We start from the raw sequence: 21,940 nt of genomic DNA on the forward strand, positions 1-21,940 counted from the left end.
CAACCACACAATAGGAAAACTTTGTGAATTGTCCATTTCCAAGTCAGTTTCGGTAAACCTTTCTTCGTCAGAAGTTCGTCACACAGTAAGGAAAAAGCTAAATTAGCACCACGATGCGACAGAATTCCTTCCAGTGACGACAAGGACTCGAATGTTTGCATGTCCTGACCTTTGTCGCTCAAATGAGAGGCTGAACAAACACTTGGTGGGGGGAGCAGGACTAGGGGGCTGCATTGTGGGCTCCAAAATAGATCAATGCTACATGGCTTGTTACCCCTGGAGATACCTTCTAAAAATATAGAGAAATAACAAAATGTAAGCCCTGAAAGGATTTGCCTACAGTACAGCTGACATTGTTATTCAACAACTTTGTCACTTCCTTTTCAGCATTTTGAGTACATTATCTTGTTTTTATCAATTAATCAAAAGTCATTGTTTGAACAACTGACATGTGAGGATGTCAACTAGTTAATCCTCCAGCAGGGGGTGCTCTCAGAAGACCAGATTGGCCTCTGCCTTTCTCAACCAAAACCCATGAAGAAACTGGACCGCATGCAGATCTCCAGATATGACAAATAGCTTACCGCTACCGCAAGAATTTGTCCCAGCAATTAGTAATTAGATAAAGCTCAATGACGGGAATTACAGTCATACTTAAAGAAAAAAAATGACCCAGAAGATGGCAGAGTCGCTACTGGAATAATGTTTATCTTGGCCGGAGTGGAACCCCCCGCCAAAGTCCTAATTATTTGCAGCAGCTGCCGCTCACTCCTGCTGTTGTTTGTAGCACACTGAAGCTAAACAGTTTAAAAGGAGCACCTTTGCAGTCCAAACACAACACAGAGCGTCAGCTGAACTGGCTACCCGACAGCCAAACAGAATTCTCACAGTCTTCATGCTGGTGCTGGTACTTTGTTAGATTGATTAATTGGTCAATGCTATCATTCAAAACTTGATGCACTAAAAACATGGGCAAGGTAGCACCTGGTTCAGGTCAAAGTAATGTCAAAACTCCTAAGACTTGTCTTTGTCTTAAGACAGATTTCAAGATCACATTCTGAGGGTCTTTAGTTGGTCTCGATTGGTTTTGAGACCGAACATTGAGGGTCTTGGCCTTGTCTCGCGACCACACTTTGATATTGGAGGGTGTTGGTCTTGTCTTGGTTAGTCTCGAGACCTTACTTTAAGGGTTTTGGTCTTGAGTGTTTCTCGAGACCACATTTGGAAGGTCTTGGTCCTGTCTTGGTCGGGACTTATAAAATTATTGGTTTTGGTTCAGTCCCGGACTAGGGTTTATCTGTCAAGACCAGCAATTAAAATGCATTAAAGTGATTTTAAGGAAAATCACTTGGTTAAGAGCAAATACAAAACAATTTTGTGTTACTAACTTTTCACCACCCCTGGAAATGGAATCAACCTCAAAAGCTGCGGTCTCGACTTCAAAAAGTCTTGGCATTGTTTTAGTTTCAGTAGGTTCTGGTCTCAGGAAATTCTTGGTCTCGGATAGTTTGGTCTTGAGTGCTACACAAGCTCAAAGGAACTGCAGAACACTATCAATAGGTTTTGGTCTCAGGAAATTCTTGGGCTTGGATAGTTTGGTCTTGAGTGCTACACAAGCTCAAAGGAACTGCAGAACACTATCAAGGATGCACCCTAACCGACTGCAACTTTTCAGGTTTTGTTTGGTTAAAACGGACTTTGCTTCTGTGGTGTAACAACACTAACAACCGAGAGCTTTTGACCACCAAAGAACGAGACCAAAACCACTTGCCAGACAAACTGTCCATTTGGTCAATTAGACCTTATTGTCTGAACCCTGTCGCTTACCGAACAATCGGCTCGAGTCCACACTGTTTAGGTTTTGTTTGGTCAAAATAGACATTTCTTCTGAGGTCTTTTGATACTTTTTACTGAAACCCATAGACCACAAAAGAAGCAGACCAAAACCACTTGCCAGACAAACTGTCCATTTGGTCAAGTAAACATTGTTGTCTGAACCCTGTCGTTTACCAAACCAGCGGCTCGAGTCCACACTTTTAGGTTTTGTTTGGTCAAAATAGACGTTGTTTCTGTGGTCTAGTGACACTTTATACTGAAACCCATAGACCACCAAAGAAGCAGACCAAAACCACTTGCCAGACAAATTGTCCATTTGGTTAAGTAGACCTTATTGTCCGAACCCTGTCACTTACCACACAAGTGGATGGAGACCATCTTTTCAAGCAATCTTGGTCTTTCTCTGGTACAGTTGTTCACTTTAGTTCAAGTGCAAGCTTTACGTTTTTGACTCAGCAACTTTCTATCCAATGCCAAACCAGAGTAATCTCCCCATCAACATCTTTTCAATTTCCACACTCCGATCAGATAATTCAACCCCATTTTTCACCCCGGCAAAAGCGTCTGTCTTAAAAGCCGCAACCATCACAGCCTACTGGGGGTTAAGTACTTCAAGCAGCAGGCAGGAAGCGAAGCCACGGCTGGTTTACCAGAGTCAACACCGGCTTGTACAACAGCGGCTTTCACGCGCGCGGCGTCCCTTGCGCCGTTTTACAGCTGCGCCATCTCTCACGGGATGGAAATACTATACGTCTTATTCCCTCTTTCCTTCTGACTTGAGTTCAAGTTACACACAGTGGCACACTGACTGCACCCACGTACCCCCAAGACTTCTTGACAGCTCCCACGCAAAGCGCACGTTTCAGCAGCTCATCTGTTAAGCTTTAAGATTGGAGAGGAGATAGGTGCACATTCAGTCTCTATGTGTCCTTGAAAGTTCTTGTGTTGATGACTGTGTGCGAAGTACCAGAGATGCACTCGGAATTTTCATTTTCCTATTTCAGGACGTGCCAAAAATGTTCCGAAACTGAGACAAATAGGGAAATTTAGAATCCAGACAGTCTCTAACCCAGTCGCACTAGTCTACAAATACCCTGCGCTACGAGGGGAGAAAAAAAATGACATTAATGGAATGTGCTGCCTACTAATCCCTTGAGACGTAGGAATTTGCGACAGAGGGAATTCCTGTCATCCAGAGTCGAAAGGGCGGATTGAAGTCCTAACCCGGCACCGCTACGGTCAACTCCTGATGTCCCCACTTGAATGTTTAGTCACGTACCTGGCGGCAGTAAAAGGAGTCCTGTGAGTGTTCCCTGCGCTCATAGAGGACTTGATGGTGGTGGCAAGGAAGGAGGAACCAAGGAAGGGGACCACACAGCTCCTGGAAGACAACCTCTCTCCTCTAATCCCCTCTCCGATGTGATGACACCCTCCAACCTCGACCATCTGTTGAAACACGTCCCGGAGCAGTCAGCACACCGAGAAAGAGTCCTCTCCCGCCCCGATGGCGGGCTGGCCCAATCACGAGCCGGCTGCTGGGTGGCTCCGGCGAACCGGGAGGCAGGGACCAGGACACGGTGCGGGACACGCACACACACACAAATTAGGGAAGCGAGAAAAGCCCTGGTACTGGTAACCTGAGAGGCAGAGTGAGAGGAGTGGAAAGAGAACAAATAGGAGGGGAGAGTGAAATGAGTTGCATGTCACTAGCATAAGTAGAGGAAGGAGATGGAGATGAATGGTGGCATAGAGTTCATAAATATTGACGCAAACATGAAATAATGATGGACAGAGTATCTGCAGACCCATTTCAGGTGTTTTAGGGCCACTCATTTAATATAATCACCAAATGTGACCGCAATGCTATGTCTGTACCAAGGGTGCCACATCATAGTTAAGGTGTAATTCAGAGGGCTATTATATATAATTGACAACTAGTAGATGAGCAAATGAATTGACAACTACTCTGATAGCCGATTAACTGTTTAGAAACATTGTAAATCTTAAAACGTATTTAATTAAAAACTATTTTTAAAATATATTATAAAAAACAAAAAAGGGGTAAAAAATTTTGAATATTCACATGATATTTTTCTTTGTTTGTTTGTCTTTATTTTTCTAATTATATATATGGCGGAAAACACAGACAAGACTGAAAAAGCAGTTTCTGCTCTTGCACTCCTCTTTAAAAGAAACTGCTGTATTTTAAGCCAAAACAACTGTTGTGTTTGATTGAACAATATGCCTATATGCTGCCATAGCAGATTCATGGCGCATTAAGCCACCGAACTATTTTGAATTGGTCCGTTTTACCCTGAAAACCCCCATTTACAGACGTCGCGCAACCGCTTTTGTTTTAACCCAGCCATAAAACGAAGATAATTAATTATATTTATTATTCAAAATTTCTGTCGTTTTTAGCTCAGAATCATTAATTGATGTCTCATATTTCGTTTAAAAAAAAAAACGACTTTAAAAAAATATTTTACACATTTTTCACACATTTTAAACTTTTAAACAAATTATGTCACAATGAAAAAAATGCGATCTGTAAAAAAGTCCCAGATATCTACATCATAACTATCGCTTAATTGTATTTTTCTTTGTTACTGTCACATTTTCTCCAATATATTACATGATAAAAATTCGATCCAAACAAAAAAAAAATGGGAAAAAAAAATTTTTTTAGAGGTAAATACTCGTGTATAAAAAAGAAAATCTCGACCACTCCTTGTTGTCTGTGATTTTTTTCATAGCGACTCTTGTTATATGACCATGTTTCACCCATAAAATCCCCAAAAATCCAGCTGCGGCCATTCACAGCTGTGTCTTGGCACTCAGTAATACATGCTACATGGAGTTTTTGCATCGAAACAAGGTAAGTACGCGATAATATCTCGTTAAAGTCATGTCGTCTGTAATTCTGCTCTCGCGTGCGCTCAACTCCAGATAGGTTTTTGCTGTTCAAAAAAAAACTTTTTTTTTTTTTAAATGCCCTCCTGTTCAAAATTTTTCTTCCCCCAGAAAATTGAGATGTTAAGCTTTCCAATGCTGTATCACACATGTATATCGGACAATTCTGAAAGTTGGCCAAATTGGGGGTCTCAGAGCGGAACTTCTAGTCACCTGAGTGTTTTCCGTCATATATATTTTTGATGAAAAAAAAGCAAACAGGAAAGAACTACAGTGAGCTCTCTTTTTTCGCGGTTAATGGGGAGCAGAAGCTGTCGCGATAAGTGGAAAAACCGCGAAGTAGCATCCCCCACCCTCACAAATTATTATTATTATTATTTGTGTGTGTTCAATCTATTCATTCAGATTTATCATTGGAAAGAGATATACAGTATATATCATTCAAGAGTGTCGCACTGTGTGTCGTTATTCGTGTTGGTTGTGTAATCAAAGACGATGACAGACAAAGGAAAACGGGAAAAAAGCAAAAGCTTATCGATAGCCGTCCCCCAACAGCCCGGGACGCACAGTCTAGCATGTTTGTGTTACGGTCCAGTTATTTTCAGTTTTTGTTGTTGTTGTTGTTGGTTTTTACTCACATATCTCACATATATACATGTGTTTTTTCACTTTTTTTCTCAAATAATAATAATTATGATATGTTTTAAACATGTTACGGTCCAACCGAATTATTTTTAAACAAGAAAAAATGTAGACGCCCAATCCATTTAATAAAAAGTTGAAAAATGCATGTCTTTATTAAATGCTTCATTGAGTGAGTCCACTGAATCTGCTTACTTACACACAACGAGTTGCCACAGCAACTGTTTAACAGGTTAAATGATGTTGATGCATGTGGCGCTTTGAAGTCACTGCTTACCAGCGTCTCAGGCAAGATCAAAGCTTAACTGTCTGTCAATTATCGTTAATTTCAATAAGCAACTCCAGCACACTCACTGCCTGACTGACAAAGACCAAGGAGGTGAAGGGAGGGAAAAAAAATCCGCGATGGACTGAGGGCGTGAAGTTTGAAGCGCGAAGTAGCGAGGGATCACTGTAAATATTTTCATATTTGAAATTTGTAAAAAAACGTTTTTCAAATTTTATGTTTAGAAAAATATAAATATTGTATGATTTCTCTAGTCCTCATTCTTAGACTAAAGACATTTTACAATTTACTTTTAGGATTCACATCTTCAAGTGATTTTTCTGAGGTGGGAGTTTAGTCATTCTTTTTTTTTCTTTTTTTAAATAAAAGGCACACATTGCCTCCAGAGGGCGTCGTATCTCATTTTGACATTGTATAAGAAGCGTCTGCTTAAACGAATCGTGGAATGTTAAAAAAAAAAAAAAATCTGATTGGCAGCTTTGGTCCATTGATGATAGCATAATCGCTTACAAAAACATAACTGCAGTTGGTTTCCGAAAATGACCAACGTGATCATTTTCAGCTACAACACCACTATCATTTTCCAAAACAATTCTATCCCAATAACCAATGTTATGGCTTCAATTGTTTTCAGAAACGACAACAAAAACGGCATCACTGACGCGTTTGTGAACCACAATTCTATCAAAAATGACAACGTTATCATTTATAATGACAACAGTGATGAAAATAATGACATCAGTGTATCCAGTAGGCAAGAATTGCCGCAAACTGAAATAGGTCGTAGGGTTTTGTTTCTTAAAGGTTCCAAAAGTTTTAAGCATGAAAACTAGGTTCAAGCGAATAAAACAGCATTCAAATTGACATTATGAAGGAAAAAAAAGATTCTTTTTAGGCTTAACTCACAATCTGTAGTGTCATAATAATGTGTTCAAAAACTACAAACTGGGAATCAAGCCAAATTGCTTTCCCGGTAACATCAATGTTGCTCATTTATGGCCAAAACTCCGATTTCACCCACCTCAATCGACTCGTTTCAAGCTGAAACGACTGGCAGCATTTTAAAAAATCATTAAAAATAAGAGTCTAGCGTGAACAGTTCCTTAGTTTGCGGTCTGGCCTAATTAAAGCGCGAAACCGTAAAACAACGCATTGGCCCCATGGCGGGAATGCTGCTGGCACTAAACTGTTACATCTGCAGACAGTGAAGCCTGAGCGTGGCGGCGGCCCTCACACCTCCGTGTGATAAATCCTTACAGTTCCACGGCCGCATTCCTGGCCTTCATCACCTTATTGCCTCCAGTTAAAGAGGGAGGGGCTAGACAAATGTTACAAAGCTGGAGGAAGAAGAGGAAGTGGATTGATAACGGATTCTACCAGATCACAATTAGAGAAACAATTAACACACAGGCGTCTGTTGAACTGGGAGAGGCTGCCAACCCTTCCCAGTCCAAATGGATTGAACGTCCCCCCAAATAAGGTGCATTAGGTGAGAAAGTCTGTCAAAGGAATCATTTTGTTAAAGCACCGTCTCCCATTAAAAAGGGATTACGAGACCCCGATGATGCCCGGCAGCCACTTCAAAGGCCACGGCCCTAATGAGTTAATACCCGCTTGATATCCGACGGTGAGTTAATCAGAGGTGCGAATCAGTAAAGGGGAGGCAGGGGGGCCATTTGCATCCTGTGGCCCACGTCACGAGGCCTTTGTCAAATACAAATGAGCTCAATCACGTCCACACGCAGACTTTTAAGGCACGCGCCCTTGATAACAGGACAGAAAACAGTCTATTGATGGCCAATCAACATTATCAATCTATGGGAAAAATATTCAGTGAAGTAAATGTGAAATAATTGAATGACGCGCGGATCAAAAATGTATAATTGGAATGTCCCGATTTATTAAATTTTGAAGTAAATAAAAAGTCTGTTTCTAGCTGATAAAATGCTAATCAAACAATTGGATTATTAATAGTGCTGTCAAATTTATCGCGTTAACGGGCGGTAATTAATTTTTAAAATTAATCACGTTAAAATATTTGACGCATTTAACGCATGCGCGGAATGACCCGCTCATGCATTGCCTCAAACAGATTACAAGACGCCATTTTTTGCACATTGAGAGCTAAGAGGCAGTGAAAGGCAGTGGGCACAGGCGTTCATTGGACCGCGCTGTTTATTGGCATAAGCTTCGGCAACTCCTTCACAACAAACATAGGTATCATTTTGTGAAAGCACAACAAAAATATTATTCCTATCTCTCAAAAAAATAATGTTCACAAAAAGAAAAGCTCAAAATACCTATGCAAAATACACATAAAACATACTCAGACTTGGGTCAATCTCTATTCAAACATTTCGTTTAGCTCAACAAATACACTGGATGGCAATATTTAGTCACAATAGACAAACTATCAGTGGTCTCATACGTTGTGAAGCCAGAGCTCAAATGAATGTGAATCGCAATGGACCCAGTCTTTTAAAAAAAAAAAAAAAAAAAAAAAACGGAGCTACGGCGTCAGTCAAGAGACAAAACACACTTATTGGCTTGATTTCTAAGTAATTTAAAATTTGCCATTGACACCTTGTGGTGTATTTCAATCAATATCTTACGTAGATAAAGACACTGTGCAAGAACGGCTGTGATGGCACCGCTCGGCGACGTCAACAATGGCGAGCTACTAGTTTATATTTTGATTGAAAATTTTACTAATTTTATGAAAACGAAAACATTAAGAGGGGTTTTATATAAAACGACTATAACTTGTACTAACATTTATCTTTTAAGAATTACAAGTCTTGCTGTCCGTGAATCCCTTTAACAGAAAGAATGTTAATAATGTTAATGCCATCTTATGGATTTATTGTCATAAAAAACAAATACAGTACTTATGTACAGCATGATGAATGTATATATCCGTCTTGTGTCTTGTCTTTCCATTCCAGCAATAATTTACTGAAAAATATGGCATATTTTAGAGATGGTTTGAATTGCAGTTAATTACGATTAATTAATTTTTAAGCTGTGATTAATTTGATTAAAAATTTGAATCGTTTGACAGCTCTAATTATTAGTGAAGTAATTCAATCATGACCGAAAGGAAAAATGTGAATTACAACCAGGGCTGGAGTGGGACTCATTTTCAGCATGGGGAATTTCATGCCTCAGACCGGCTCACTTTACATTATTTAAAATAGGGATGTCCCGATCGCATGTTTTTGCACCCGAGTCCGAGTCACCTGATTTTGAGAATCTGCCGATAAAGAGTCCCGACCCGATACCAGAAAAAAAAAAAAAAAATTGAACAAAAGTTCCAAACTTGTTACACTTCCTCTTCCTCTTTTTCTGTGAGTGTTGCAGAGGATAAAATAAGTATATTTTTGTTTCTTTTGGAAAATCCAGTGTACTTTCTGGATTACTTTGTTACTTTTTTAGCGCTTAAAAATACAAAATATATAAGTGTACTGTCCAAAATAGTGCGTTTCCATGTGCACGTCCCAGTAGCTATCTTACATTGAATGTCCTCCAATAAAACACAAGGTAGACTTTTCTTGTTTTTATATTAAGTCATTATTTTGTGTGTGAAAACTGTAACAAAAAACATGCATGCATTCAACACAACGCCACAATACATGCCGTTATACAAAAAACATACAGTATAGACGCCACACTTCACTTGAGCTACAAGCTATAAGTACTGTATAGGTTAGCTTCCATACAGCAGAACTTATTAACACATTTCGTTCATATACAGTGGGGAGAACAAGTATTTGATACACTGCCAATGGGAATCAAATACCTGTTCTCCCCACTGTAGCTTTAACACACAGATACACTGCTGGCCAAAAGTATTGGCACCCCTCCAATTCTTTCAGATAATGCTCAATTTCTCCCAGAAAAATGATTGCAATTACAAATGCTTTGGTAGTAATGTCTTCATTTATTTTGCTTGCAATGAAAAAACACAAAAGAGAATGAAAAGAAAATAAGTCATTAGCATACTACACAAAACTCCAAAAATGGGCCGGACAAAAGTATAGACCCTACCCACGTGACGTCACAACTCCGCCCTCCTGACTGGTGCCGCCCAATTGTCCGTCAACACATCGTGCTTACCTGTTACGGCTACGTTCATTCCTCCTATTTACGGCGTGTTTTTCTGCTCGTTAACATTAATAATCAAAATGGTGAAGGCGTGTGTGGCGGTCGGTTGCAATAACAGAGAAGATAGACGGAGAGACTTGAAGTTCTACCGGATTCCGAGAGACCCGGAGAGGAGAGAGCGAGATGGGCTGCTGCAATTCGACGAGAAAACTGGGCTCCAAACGATTACAACAGATTATGTAGTAGTCATTTTGTATCTGGTAAGATGCATTTAATATATATTTAGAGGGTTTTGGGCTGACAACCACAATTAAGATCATTGCTAGGCTAATCGCCAACAACATACACGTATGTATGTAGTGAGAGTGCTATCGCTAAACCATATAAACATTAAAAGCCCTAGCTCCATTGACAAATGACATGAAATACATTAGACTTGACAGTGGATGTTAGCAAGAACAAAAGATTTTGAATTGAAAATTTCGTAACTCACCTTTCCAAGCACAAGATAGATTCCTGCCGAATTTTCGTGGACGAGGACCTGTTTCACCCAACCAGCAACGAAGTATTTATAAGCCTCCAAGCTCTTAAAGTTTTTCAAACTTTCGTGAGAATAGGCTGATTTTGTGTGGACAAGATAGTTGTAAATATCAGGGTAGCTAGCAGGTCAGGCAAATACGGCGAAGACAGCGGGTCGAAAAACATCGATTTAGGCATCAAATATGGATCTGGCGAATGGATAAACTGAAGCTTTTCCACATTATGCAACGCATCCAGTGAGTTTACGGCATCCGAAAGCACCGGGTCTCCCATGAAATGCATTATAAATTGCTCGATCAATTGAGACCATTGATAATACAGACACAAAATGACGGACGAGGGGGCGGAACAATACAGCGATCACGTGATTTTGTGACGTCGGTGGGTAGGGTCTATTGGCACCCTCAGCCTAATGCTTGGTAGCACAACCTTTAGACAAAATACTGTAACTGCGAACAACCGCTTCCGGTACCCATCAATTCTTTGGCCAACTGCTCCAGGTCTCTGGGATTTGAAGGGTGCCTTCTCCAAACTGCCATTTTCAGATCTCTCCACAAGTGTTCTATGGGATTCAGGTCTGGACTCATTGCTGGCCACTTTAGAAGTCTCCAGTATTTGCTCTCAAACCATTTTCTCTTGCTTTTTGAAGTGTGTTTTGGGTCATTGTCCTGCTGGAAGACCCATGGCCTCTGAGGGAGACCCAGCTTTTTTACACTGGGTCCTACAGTATGCTGCAAAATTTGTTGGTAGTCTTCAGACTTCATAATGCCATGCACACGGTCAAGCTGTCCTGTGCCAGAGGCAGCAAAGCAACCCCAAAATATCAGGGAACTGCCGCCATGTTTGACTGTGGAGACCGTGTTCTTTTCTTTGAAGGTCTCGTTTTTTCCCCCCTGTAAACTCTATGTTGATGCTTTTCCCCAAAAAGCTCTACTTTTGTCTCATCTGACCAGAGAACATTCTTCCAAAACGTTTTTGGCTTTCTCAGGTAAGTTTAGGCAAACTCCAGCCTGGCTTTTTTATGTCTCTGGGTCAAAAGTGGGGTCTTCCTGGGTATCCTACCATAGAGTCGCTTCGCTTTTACCCTCGGACTACAGAACAGCTTGAACTTGTTTGAATGTTAGTCGGGATTCTTTATCCACTATCCGCACAATCTTTCGTTGAAATCTCTCGTCATTTTTTTTCCCGTCCACATCTACAGTAGGGAGGTTAGCCACTTATTTTTAAGAGAGTGTTTAAGAGTGTTTCACACTTATTGATGACACTGCGCACAGTAGACACAGGAACATTCAGGTCTTTGGAGATGGACTTGTAGCCTTGAGATTGTCCATGCTTCCTCACAATTCTGCTTCTCAAATCCTCAGACAGTTCTTTGGTTTTCTTTCTTTTCTCCATGCTCAATGTGGTACACACAAGGACACAGGACAGGGGTTGAGTCAACTTTAATCCATTTTAACTGGCTGCCAGTGTGATTAAGTTATTGCCACCACCAGTTATGTGCCACAGGTAAGTAACAGGTGCTGTTAATTACACAAATTAGAGAAGCATCACATGATTTTTCAAAGGGTGCCAATACTTTAGTCTGGCCCATTTTTGGAGTTTTGTGGAAAATGATAATGATTTAATTTTAAATTTTAATTTTTCCCATTCTCTTGTGTGTTTTTTAATTGGAAGCTAAATAAATGAAGATATTACTAGCAAATCATTTGTAATTGCAATCATTTTCTGGGAGAAATTGAGCATTACCTCAGCATTATCTGGGTGCCAATATTTTTGGCCAGCAGTGCAGATATAAAATACTTACATAGTTTCCAAGGCAGAAACATAATAGAACCCCCCCCCCTTTTTTTCTTTCTTTTTACAAAGTATTCTAAACAATTGGAGTCAATGTTCTTTTTATCCATGATCCGAGCACCGAGCTAGTAGCTAATTTGGCTCAAGACAGACTCCGATTAGTGGGCGGAGCTGCACGTTTTATTTTTCGACTGCACACGTCAGAATGCGTCTGAAAAAAAACAAAAACAAAATATATATATATTTTAAGACGGCCCACCGGAACAGCGGTAACAGCTTGTAAGCAAGACTCATTGTCATGAATAAATACCAAACAAAAAATTGTAATAGTATTAAAAATGCGTATAGTCCGGACTTGCTCTCCTGGCCGGTCGGCCCACCGGGATTCGTCCCGATCCTCCCGATTAGCCACTCCGGGCCTGATTACAACCTAATATTAACTGTATATTGAATTAATTTTTTTTTTAACAGTAGAATTCCTTTTAGTCTGTGGTTCTGCCTACCGTTTTTTCCTGCTAGATTTTGATGTTTACAGATGTGCTCATCTCCCAGAAAAACAGTCCAAATTTCCCCAACCTTCCATCGGGGGCAGCCACCTTTAATCCAGTAAAGAGCGCGGGGATTTGGCGGCCCCGCGGCCCCCGCCCAGAGGCGCTTTGGAAACCTCTCGGCCGTGAGAATGAAGCGGCGGGGGGTTGGAGGTGTGGGCAGGGGATGTGCCGAGCCCCCTTCCCCGTCTTCTTTTGTGAATTTAGTTAATCTAATTTGAGTCCCCTCACAACACCGAGTCTCTTCCTTGCCTGTTGCGCCCCAACCCACCCCCAGTTTCAAACATCAGAACAAGCTGGACTAAGTTTCACGCATTAGCGGCGAAAATGGGATTTGTTTGCTTTAATCCAATATCCTCGTAGGAGTCACAGTAGTAAGTGGAAGCGCCACCTAAAAAAATTACATGAAAAGATTAAGCCGATACCCTCGGCAGTCGAAGAAATGGATTCGATTGAAGAAGGCGATATGGTTAGAATGATGACGGATGTTTACAATGTAAATAAAATATATACTGTGAAAAAATTATGACCCCCCCCCATGGAAGCCTGTGTGTTTTCTAACATATTTGGTCATATGGATATTTAATATTGATTTTAACAATCTTGAGCGATTCAAGTTAATATAACTAAACAATTAAAACGGGAAAAAATAAAAAAAATTCATAACTTCATGTAAAATGTAGTATTAAATAAATGCAATTTCTCTTGAGGAATAAATTAGGACACATCCACATTCAATGCCACTTAAAGTGGCTAAAATCAAGCACAGGTGTATCACAACAGGTGCACATGATTAGCACATCATTACCCAGTGTTTTGAAGATGACTTGGCTTATTTAAACCTCACATTTAGTTTGGTGTGCCCCTGACTGTTGAAGTGAGAGAAAACACCATGGTGAGATCAGAGGAGCTGTCTGAGGCCTTCAGAAAGAAGATTGTCGACGCTTATGAGTCTAGTAAGGGATTTCAAAAGATCTCAAAAACTATAAAATCAGCCATTCCACTGTCTGGAAAATTGTCTACGAGTGAGGACATTCAAAACAACTGCCAACATGCCCAGGTGTGGCCGTCCAAGCAAGTTCACCCCGAGAGCAGACCGCAAGATGCTAAAAGAAGTCTCCAAAAACCCTAAAATGTCATCATGGGACCTACAGCAGGCCTTTGCTACTGTTGATGTGAAAGTGCATGCCTTTACAATCAGAAAGAGACCTCACAAGTTTAACCGTCATGGGAGGTGTGCAAGGAGGAAACCTTGGCTTTCCAAGAAGAACATGAAGGCCAGACTGAAGTTTGCCATCGTGAATGTTGACAAAGACCAGGACTTCTGGAATAATGTTCTTTGGACAGATGAATCTAAAATTGTTTTATTTGGACACCAGAACAGAGGACATGTTTGGCGTAAACCCAATACAGCATTCCAGGGGAAGAACCTCATACCAACTGTGAAGCATGGAGGTGGAAGTGTCATGGTTTGTGGATGCTTTGCTGCAGTAGGACCTGGCCAGCTCACAATCATAGAATCCACCATGAATTCTATCGCGTTTAAGAGGGTGCTTGAGGAACATGTGAGATCATCTGTGAAAAAATTAAAGCTGGACCGAAACTGGACCCCGCAACATGATAACAACCCAAAACATACCAGTAAATCCACCAAGGACTGAAAAAATGGAGAGTTCTGGAATGGCCCAGTCAAAGCCCAGATCTTAATCCCATTGAGATGCTGTGGGGTGAGTTGAAACGGTCTGTACATGCAAGAAACCCTTAAAACATCTCAAAGCTGAAAGTATTCTGCGTTGAGGAGTGGGGCAAACTTTCTTCAGACCGATGTCAAAGACTGGTAGATGGCTACAAAAAGTGTCTCACTGAAGTTATTTCAGCCAAAGGGGGTAACACTAGCTATTAGGTGGTAGGGTGTCCTAACTTTTACCCTCAGTTAGAATATGCATTTTTGTTGATATGTTCAGTTTAATGAGTAAAGCAGTGTTAATTTTTGTGGTTTACCTGCAATTAAATCGCTTTCTTTTCCAGAGATAAAGAAAAACAAGATCAGACGTTGATATGTGAACATTTCTTATCAAAGAACTGAAAATTTATTGGGGTGTCATAATTTTTTCAAATGACTATATATATATTAGGGCTTTCAAAATTATAGCGTTAACGGGCGGTAATTAATTTTTGTAATTAATCACGTTAAAATATTTGACGCAATTAACGCACATGTCCCGCTTAGACAGATTTAAATGACAGTACAGTGAAATCCCCACTTGTTAATTGTGTTTTGTGGAGTTTTGCTGCCCTCTGCTGGCGCTTGGGTGCGACTGATTTTATAGGCTTCAGCACCCATGTGCATTGTGTAAGTAATTATTGACATCAACAATGGTTTATTAATAACCAGTTTATTTTTTGATTGAAAATTTTACAAATTTTATTAAAACGAAAACATTAAGAGGGGTTTTAATATAAAATTTCTATAACTTGTACTAACATTTATCTTTTAAGAACTACAAGTCTCTCTATCCATGGATCGCTTTAACAGAATTTTAATAATGTTAATGCCATCTTGTTGATTTATTGTTATAATAAACAAATACAGTCCTTATGTACCGCATGTTGAATATATATATCCATCTTGTGTCTTATCTTTCCATTCCAACAATAACTTACAGAAAAATTTGGCATATTTCATAGATGGTTTGAATTGTGATTAATTGCGGTTAATTACGATTAATTAATTTTTAAGCTGTAATTAACTCGATTAAACATTTTAATCGTTTGACAGCACTAATATATATATATATATATATATATATATATATATATATATATATATATATATATATATATATATATATATATTTATCTACAATTCTACTCTTTTGCTATCATTGACAGCAATCAACATCCAATCTATTTCGACCGCAAGTCCCAGTTGAAATGGATTGGACGTTTTTAGTCGCTAATGGGTGGGATTTCATGATCAATTGACATCTTTTACCAACTACAAAAACACATACTGTGTGACCCGGGCTGGCATTGAATGGGTTAAGAAGGTAATGAAAGTTATTTCTAAAAGATTTAATTAAACTGGTTAAATTAAGGGTTTATTTATTAAATAGGATCACAAAAGTTATTGAAGTATATTTTAAAACTTAATTATTTCACATTTTAATTCATCAAAGCATAAAGTCATTTACTGAAAAAGGTGAATATTTTCTTTTATTTTAATTTTGTTTTAAAATATATATTTTTTTAAAATAAAAGGACAGAAAAAAACAGTATTCTTTTATGATTAATTTTTAAAGGGACCCACGGATAGAAAGACTTGTAGTCCTTAAAAGATAAACATTATTATGAGTTAAAATAATTTGATATTGAAACCCCTCTTGATGTTTTCATTTTTATACAATTTGTAAAATTAATTTAAGTAGGTCGCCATGGTTGTTGACGTCGCAGGGCGGTGATGTCACAAGCAAGCAAAATGAACAGGAACAGTCAGAACATACTAATTATGTCTTAAGAAAATAAGGTCAAGAGATCAACAATCTGCTTTAAAGCTACCACAAGAAAACACAATGCTTTAAAGTATGAAAGGGAAACACATGCAAAAAGTATTTTGAGGCAATAAAAAGATAATAAAATACTCAATAAAAACAAAAATAGTAAGTACTCACCGTTTTTAACCGATGAGCGCATGTGTTGGACGTCTCGCCGCGTAGAAGGAATTGGAGTAAGCTGGTAATGTTTGTCGAGTGACAGTGACAATCTGCATTATCACCCGAAGCGTCCATTGCGCGCTTAAAACATGGCGCCTTCCGTGGGTCAAAACTAGTACTAAATATTTTAGATTTAAGATTTTTAAATCTCGTGGCACACCACAAACCAAAAATGTTCCGAAATTACTTTCTGTACAGTATATTTCATTATTAAAAAATAATTTCTCACTATTTATACTTACTCAATGTGAAACTTGAGCCTGTTCAGATGAACACAAAGCCGATATCCTGGCAGGAATCTTCTTCAATAGCTTTCAGTCTCGCTCTGTTTTTATTTTTTTTATAGCAGTTAGGCTTGAAAAGCTCAGATTTATCAAACAGGGGGACTTTAGCAATGTCTTTGACCGCATCGGGGCCAAGCATCTCGCTGACAATGGTTCTGCAGGCAGGTAGTATTAATTTCTCTTCGACAGTGTGGGACTTTTAGGATTTAGCAACAAGTTCAGCAATAAGCTAACTGTCTTTGAGAGCTTTCTCATTTACCTTTGTCGTTTTTCAAACAAAACAAAATAGTCCATCGACTTGTTTTGAAGCGACAGGTGTTTAGTTTGGGGATGACGTTTAAACTTGCTTGGCACCATGGCGCTGTTGGATAGCTGCTCGTGTCGTGTTCAAGAAGAGAGATCGTCAGGTGTGCTGCGAGAAATTATCCAGTATCGCTTTTTTTTTTTTTTTTGGTAACGTCGCCGGGCGGAATTGCAGTAAGGAAGAAAGGAGTAGGTTGAAGGTTGTGGTTGTGTGCAGATGAGCGAGGTATTGCTCATGTCACCTTAAAGAACTGCTCGGAATTCTAGCCTTCAGCCACCTTGCTGTCCTCGACAATGTGTTGGGGGAGGATTGACGTTCGTCAAAAATGGATATGGTGGCTGATGGCTAGAAATCTGAGCAGTTCTTGAACGCGACAAGAGCAATACCTCGCTCACGATGTAAAAAAAAACAAAAACAATATTGGATAATTTCTCACAGCACACCTGACAATCTCTCATGGCACACTAATGTGCCATGGCACACCAGTTGAAAAACACTGTATTAGAGCCTACAAGTCTAAGTCTGAGGTTCCCTTGATAGGTTTATTTATTTTTGATTAAAAAGGAGGGGGAAACTAATATTACTAGATTTCTGTAGTCCCTAATCCTTTACTGAGGACTATAGAAATTGTATTTATATTTTTATTTTATTTTAGTGCACCAAGAAACATGAAGCCAATGCACGAGTCACTTTCGTGGGCCCAAAAAAGAATGACGTGGCGAGCCAGATCTGGCTTCCGGGCTTTGAGTTTGAAACAGTTAAGCAATAGGGTCCATAAAATTTATTCAAATCAGTATTGAGTAATAGACTGTAGGCAAAATACTCAGTTCTGACAATGCTATCATCAAGTGGATGCCTCTGCCTGGTCTGCAGGTGCAAAGAGAGGCCAGTGTCTGCGGTTGGTTGGGGGTAGTACTCGCTTCACTAGCCCTATTCTCTTGCACTCAATGACATCAATAGTGGTGTCATAGAGACGGAACGGCTTCCTTCTAAGCTCGGGGCGGCCACCGGAACAGAAAACCAATGCTGGACCCAGAAGTTGTCATAAAGCATATTTTAACACTGCGATTTTCCGAGATCTCTGCATAAAAGAACCCAAAAGGATGGCTGTCAATAAACTTAAGGAAGTCCCGCTGATACCCAGAAGCTCTGACAATGAGAGGGGGGCGAATCGGTGTCATGTCGACTTCCTGCCGGCAAAGCGCAGCTGAGGTAGGAGTATAAAGCGGGGTGCAGCGGGAGACCGGGTGGGGACACGCACAGTTAATCGTGAATGGAATGAGTGAAAAAGACAGGAGACAGGAATACAGTAGGGATGGCGGGGGCACCAAGGTCAAGGAAATAAAATATGTCCTTCTGGGTCGTACGTATTACGGCGCCATGTGTCAAAACATTACCTAGCGAAGGCACCAGAAAGTGAATGCATACATTTTTATGATATTACAAAGAAAATTTGAATCAATTATCACAATGAAGACCATAATGAGGTTATTAACAAGCCAATAACGTCAATATCCTGCATTATTCCTAAAAAAAAAAGCATAATCATTATGGAACAGGTATCAAACTTGTGGTCCGGGAGCCAGATCTGGCCCGCCACGTGATTTGGTGTGGCCTGTGAAAGTACATTGACTTAGTGTTTCCCACTAAAATCAAATTTCAATTAAATCTGAGAATAATTACTATTTTGCATCTTTTTAAGTTAAACATAAAGAAAAGGGGAAAAAAAGGAAAAACAAAAACTAATGTTTTCCTTATTTTTTTTCTCCATTTTGTTTTCTCCTACCTTGGAAGAATGTAAATAAAAGTATCAAAATAGTTGTTAATTCAATCATTGCTTAGTAAAGTACAGTGGTACCTTGACATATGATCGCTTCGACACGCAATCTTTTTGACATCCGACGTAAAATTTGACCCGCCATTTGTTTCTACATCCGACAACATGCTCGAAATACGACGATTTATGACAGCGCCGCAGTTTTTTTCCCCTGCAAGACGGACGCATGGCGGATTTTCTTGTGAGAGTAATCAACATGGGATCAAAGAAGGTTAGTGCAGGTGGTGAAAAAAGGTGACGCTTACCATTGAAATGAGGATGGAAATGATAGAAAAATATGAGCATGGTGTGCGCGTCGACAATTCGGCCGTAGAATGTCTACCATCTCGACGGTCCTCCTCCGACCTCCGTTGGCCAGTCTTTATAAGTTGAGGTGACGGTTATCATTATCGTAACACCGCCAAAGAAATCGCCAGCTTCGTCAGGTTTTTAATCATTTATTTCAGAACTTGTGCAACACAACATGCCTCAGCAGCTGAACATGAAAAGTGAAAGTAAAAAGTCCTCTTTCACTCCGTCACGTCAGCCACGCGCTGTGTTCAGGTACACCACGCAAAACACATCCGCCACATTAAAACCTGATTTGTTACATTAATACAACAATGTACTGGTCTCTCCCACCACTCAGGGTAAGACTCCGGGTGTCATCCTCGACAGCACGCTCTCCTTCTGCTCCCATATCAACGACATCACCAGATTGGCCTACTTCCACCTTCTCATTATTTCTCGCCTCCTCCCTTCTCTCACCCGCCATACCGCTTCCACTCTTGTCTGTAGTCTAGTCACTTCCCGGCTCGATTACTGTATCACTGCTCTCCCAAATAAGTCCCTCCAGAAACCACAGCTCCTCCAAAACTCAGCAGCACGCCTCATCACTCGGACCCCCACAACACACCACATCACCCCCCTCCTCCGTCAACTTCACTGGCTCCCAGTAAAACTAAGACTACTTAGTCACTGTGCCCCCAGCTGTGCAACTCCCTACTCCTCGATCCTCAAAACACACCTGTTTACACTTTCTTACCCACCATGATCCTTATCTTGGTTTTATCCTGACCTCTTAAACTTTTTCTGTATTTTTATCCTGCTTTTAATCAAATTTCATGATCGTTTTGTTATTCCTGCTGAGCTATTCTGGTCCCATCTTTCTTGTAAAGCGTCTTTGCGTGTCTTGAAATGAGCACTAGAAATAAAATGTATTATTATTATTTATATTAGGGTTGTTCCGATCATGTTTTTTTGCTCCCGATCCGATCCCGATCGTTTTCGTTTGAGTATCTGCCGATCCCGATATTTCCCGATCCGATTGCTTTTTTTTTTTTTTTTTTGCTCCTGATTCAATTCCAATCATTCCCGATAATTTTTCCTGATCATATAAATTTTGGCAATGCATTAAGAAAAAAATGAATAAAACTCGGACGAATATATACATTCAACATACAGTACATAAGTACTGTATTTGTTTATTATGACAATAAATCCTCAAGATGGAATTTACATTATTAACATTCTTTCTGTGAGAGGGATCCACGGATAGAAAGACTTGTAATTCTTAAAGGATAAATGTGACTTTGTGTATTGTGACTAAATATTGCCATCTAGTGTATTTGTTGAGCTTTCAGTAAATGATACTGTAGCCATTTAACTGTTCTGCCCAAATGCATGATGGGAAGTGCAACCATGACTGTGCGTACTGCTACCAATTGATATATCTTCTCTGCGTTGGGAAATAACATAGGGTGTTAAGAAAAAGATCAACTACTACCTTTCTTCCCCACATTGCTACCCACAATATTTCTAATTGTTGAGAGAGAGATTGTAAGGCCTTAACCAAATAAAAAAAGGCTCTAAAGGCTGCCAAAATTCACTCTACTCATTTATGCTGCCTTTTAGCCCTATATATAGGTAAAGCGGCGCCATTATAGATTAAACACGACATTGCGGGAGTGGGTCGTGCAGCGCATGCGTTGATTGCGTTAAATACTTTAACGTGATTAATTTAAAAAAAAATACTTACCGCCGTTAACGCGATAAATATGATAACCCTACTTTAAGCCAAAACTAAAGACTCCGGATGAGTGTAAGACATTTTGTCTGTAACGATAGTACAATTAGAAAATGATTTAATTAAAAAAAAAAAAAATTTTTTTTAAAGGCATGTCCGATATTTTTTTGCCGATTCCGATACTTTGAAAATGACGTGATCGGACACGATCGATCGGGACATCTTTAATTTATATTATTAATTATTATTATGATTTTTATTCATAATTTATTTGTTTTGGTCTGTGTAATTGCCATTTGTAATAATACAAGCAGTATTTATTAAGGATTTAGTGTAGGTTTTCGGGCTGTGGAATGAATTAAGGGAATTATAATGTATTCTTATGGGAAAATCCTGCTCAACATACGACCATTTCGACTTACAAACAAGGTCCTGGAACGAATTAACTTCGTATGTAGAAATACCACTGTAGTCGATTCATCGTGGCAGCCCTTGTTGGCAGACGTAACCTCCCTCCTAACAACATACAGTAGCTATGATGTGGCCTGGGACAATGTTGAGTTTGACACCCCTGTCTTAAAGAGTTACAGCGCCAGTTCCCAGCAATTTTAGTGACAACCCTCAGGCAGTCCTGTATCATTTGACATCCTTTGAATGAGTACAGGGATGGGGTTCTCATGTTATCAGTTCTCAGCTTCTCTCCTAGCAGTTTGAAGGGTGCAATTTAAATATAGCGCTGTCTGGGTGGTCTGTCATCAAGGCAGAAGTGTACCAATTTTGACGTTGTGGTGAACCTCCATTTATCGGCAATGATACATTCCTTAGCAGAGACGCTAAGAAAATCCAGTGAATGGGAGCTCTGTTTTCGGCAAGTGCGTGTTAAGTATTTCTGGCAGCTTGTCACCACGGATGCTTGTTATTTGGGAGAATCTGGATGCACTTTTTGGGTCCAGTAACATCCAGTTATTGTCCAGAAATGTGGACAAACCAAGTGTTTGCACCTGTTTAGCGTTCTCCACAGCCAAGTAGCTTGTCTTCTAATGTTGCCTGTTGTTTGTCTTTCTCTAGGAAATCTCAAAGAATGTAACAGGTTTTGTTTTGAACTTTTGCTGAACTCACTATATTTGAGGACAG

General features: G+C 39.7%; 1 protein-coding gene and 1 long non-coding RNA gene across 5 annotated transcripts in view; one reads left to right on the plus strand and one right to left on the minus strand.

Moving 5' to 3' along the window:
• Positions 1-3,303, minus strand: part of sulf1 (sulfatase 1) — a 70,956-nt gene extending 67,653 nt beyond the window's left edge. For 2 of the 3 annotated variants that reach the window (XM_057823824.1, XM_057823826.1), the window contains exon 1: positions 3,116-3,302. The gene's annotated coding sequence lies outside the window, so the exon portion shown is untranslated. Of the gene's footprint in view, positions 1-3,115 lie in introns of all 3 variants that reach the window. The other variant, XM_057823825.1, reaches the window with a different exon arrangement.
• LOC130908426 (uncharacterized) overlaps positions 1-19,504 on the plus strand; it is an 85,090-nt gene extending 65,586 nt beyond the window's left edge. For both annotated transcript variants that reach the window (XR_009061598.1, XR_009061599.1), the window contains exons 5-6: positions 19,248-19,344; positions 19,430-19,504. This is a non-coding gene — a long non-coding RNA (uncharacterized LOC130908426). The remainder of the gene's footprint in view (positions 1-19,247; positions 19,345-19,429) is intronic.
• Positions 19,505-21,940: the final 2,436 nt, after the last annotated feature.

The sequence above is a fragment of the Corythoichthys intestinalis genome, chromosome 20, assembly GCF_030265065.1.
Source record: "Corythoichthys intestinalis isolate RoL2023-P3 chromosome 20, ASM3026506v1, whole genome shotgun sequence".
Taxonomy (NCBI): Eukaryota; Metazoa; Chordata; class Actinopteri; order Syngnathiformes; family Syngnathidae; genus Corythoichthys; species Corythoichthys intestinalis.